The sequence below is a fragment of the Apis dorsata genome, unplaced genomic scaffold, assembly GCF_000469605.1.
Source record: "Apis dorsata unplaced genomic scaffold, Apis dorsata 1.3 scaffold_77, whole genome shotgun sequence".
Lineage (NCBI taxonomy): Eukaryota > Metazoa > Arthropoda > Insecta > Hymenoptera > Apidae > Apis > Apis dorsata.
The window spans coordinates 516,672-519,794 of record NW_006263375.1 but is presented as its reverse complement, the minus strand read 5'-3'; the positions used below and the strand labels follow the sequence as shown (position 1 = coordinate 519,794).

At 41.0% G+C, this 3,123-nt stretch overlaps 1 protein-coding gene across 1 annotated transcript in view; it reads right to left on the bottom strand.

Moving 5' to 3' along the window:
* LOC116184943 (inhibitory POU protein) overlaps positions 1–3,123 on the bottom strand; it is a gene marked incomplete at its 3' end in the record, with an annotated part of 38,941 nt that overhangs the window by 5,176 nt on the left and 30,642 nt on the right. The window lies entirely within an intron of this gene.

Genomic DNA, 3,123 nt, shown 5'->3' with positions numbered 1-3,123 from the left:
AAAAAAAAAAGTGTGCGGTTCATTTGTACAAAAGTATCCAGTCAGAGGTCACTCCGTGTACTCAACATGGCCGTGCGATCGATATTCTAAAAATAGTTTTGACACTGGAAACTCTTGGAGCTCGACTTTTCCCGCATTTTTCAAAACGTATTAATCGATTTTTTAAACCGTTCAATATTCTTCCGTTATTCTCTCTACTATCCATATATTATTTAATAACGAGCATCTTTGGTAATTAACAACTTTGTCTCTTTACTCGTTGTGGAATTCTTTTTTTTTTGTGAAACTTATATATATACATTTTATAATCACGTTGTAGATAATGAGAACAACACGAATTAAACAAGCATAACGATAAGTACGCGTGTAACAGCGTTCACCCTGTCGTAATTGATGTTATTCGAAAAGTGGCCGCGCGTGACCTATGAGATTTGCTAATCGAATTCGTTTGCTCGTCAAATGTTGCTGGGGTTAGTGGACAGAATATTTTAGGGTCGAAGCGTTACTAAAACCGGACGAGCGTAGGGGTCCGTTTATTTGGACGTTTAACGATCGTAGACAAGTCTCGATATTTTATCATTAAACTCAAATTGGAAATCCTGCTAATCTCTGCCCCTCCCTAATTAGCGACGAATATTAAATATTTCCTCGCGAAAAATAAATCGTCTCGAAGAAGATTTGGACAGAAGGTTTTCGAGCATGGACGCGCCAAATGGACGAGGAATGGGAATTCTAGCGGAAATAATGAGAAACGGATAGGATGGTGGAGGGTGAAAGGGTTAATGCAATTTCTTCCTTCTGTATTAATAGCGGTTGCGACGCGAATTTATGGTTTCGTTTTGCCCGGATACGCCTCTATACCGTGGCAATCGATATTATATGGGACATTTTGCGTCAGCCGCATCTGTCACTCGCGGCGCGTTGCAAGGTTCGGCCACCGCAAGCGGTATCGTCACGTCGCTCCAACAGAAATCGAAACGATCGCGATCGGACGAGTCTGAAGTGAGCGAGTCGAGTAGTCGCTCGATTCGAGATCTCGAAAATATTCGAGATTGAAAGTTTCTCGAATTCTCGAAGAATTGAAATTTAACGGATTTAACGATTTTCAATTTTTCGTCTCGCTATGGGAAATGTTTCGATACTTCTTTCTTTCCCGCTCGTCTAGATTTTCTTTCTGAAATTACTTAAAAATAGAATATCTTCAAATAGCGTTATCGATTTCCGTTCCCTTGCATCGTTGGGAAAATGTGGCCGTTGCTTTATTAAATATCAATAAAGGAGGATTTCATTGTCAAAACAATTTAGTGAGAATCCTCCGCGGCGCGGGTTTTCATCAAGTTTGTATGAATCCATTGCAAACTAATTGACATCGACCTCTCTCTCGTTTTTCGCCTCCTCGGTAATGGAAAATATTGTAAATCGGATATTAAACGTTTCCCCTTCCCCCCTTAGAAATATCCTTTCTCGTTGTACCGAGATTTCATTTTTCTCCCGAAATGAAAAATTCTAATTCGATCCGAAGCTTGGCCGCCGATCGTTTCGTTCGACGAAAAGAAATTTTGCAAACGAAAATTGTTGTTGTTCCATTTCTGCGATTAAAAATTGACAAGGGCAAATTATCCGTAACAGTTATTGAAATGTCAATAGTTACGTTCCGCGTAGCGAGGTTAAAAACGATTCGCTATCTACTTATTTCATTATAAACCGTAATGTCCGCATCGGCCGATCAATGTTTCATGCGAAAACCACCATCGTGCTTCAGCGCTTCGATTATTTATGAACACTTTGTGTCTTTGTCGACGTACGTGTACCTACCGTCTATCTATCCGTAGGTTGCTGAACTACCCTCGCTTTTCCTCCTTTTTCCCCCCTTTCTTTTCTTTTTCTCCTTTTTTTCCTTTTTCCTTTTTTTTCTTTTTCTAATTTCCATAACTTCTTCCCCGTGTTTTTTTCCTCTTATCTCGTGCACGGAGAAATTTTTTGCCATTTATCGAGCACCTCGCTTTTAATCCCGAGAAACGATACGATTACGTTTCTTCTTCGTTCACTTGGGATAGTTCGAGTTATAATTATTTTTTTCATTGTTTCTTTTTTTTTCTCTCTTTTCTTTTCGTTCAATATCTCTTATTATTCGCGATGATGAACGAATTATTTATGGAATACCGGTGGAAGATAACGAGCGAAGATTATCCGGCGTTAAATTATCCGGCAACCCTGGAAAGGATGAAGTAGATACTTAACTCATCCGTTGCGTGATACATGGCACTGCTCACGGAGACGAATGCTTTACCTAAACGAACTTTTAACAGGACAATAAATCCTAAATTGCGTTTCTCTCTTCGAGCGGAGGAAGAGTTCCAGTTTGGGGAGAGTTTAACCCCGTGCTACGTGTATGTACGTGAATGTACAGGGTGATCTTCTGTTCGCCGACCGATTCTGCTCGATCGTTCGAAAATTCTAAAAATATTCATTCTTCTGATATTTATCCAGGCATATAGAATATACGGATTAAACGTATTTACGCAACAAACTTTTATTCGAACATCTTTACAAAAGCACAGAATGTAACAGATGTACATTTTTGATAAACAATTGATTAAAAAATCGTAGAAGAATAAAATCACCTCCATTCTTATTTACTTTATTATCATTCAATTTTCCACGATCTTCGAAACAACTTCTCCGTACTTTCCGCACACCCTGTATATATATACACACACACAGTATATAGTTTTTCCAAGGCTTGGAAGGAAGGGGCGAGAGACGGGGCTAGACGATGCCGAGGAACGGATACAGATTGCTCTTGTTACCCGCGTAGTTAGCAGCTCGTTGGCGGTTGTTTGGCAAAGTTTCTACGAGACTCCCCCTTCTTTCGTCTCCCCCCACGATTCAGTGGGTCCTCCTAGTCGTTAATAGAGTCATTTTTCCGAGCTGCCCGCGGCCGACCCCACCACACGCGCTCAACGCGTCCTCCACCGCGTTCGAGATTAGCCAATTACAATTGAATTATCGCCCCCCACCACCACAGTAAACCGGCCCGCGTAATTTATCCGCTCGGCGAGAGTTGGCGAGGAGAAATGATTAAGCTCGTAACGACGTTGCGTCCGTCCCGGGAACCGAGAA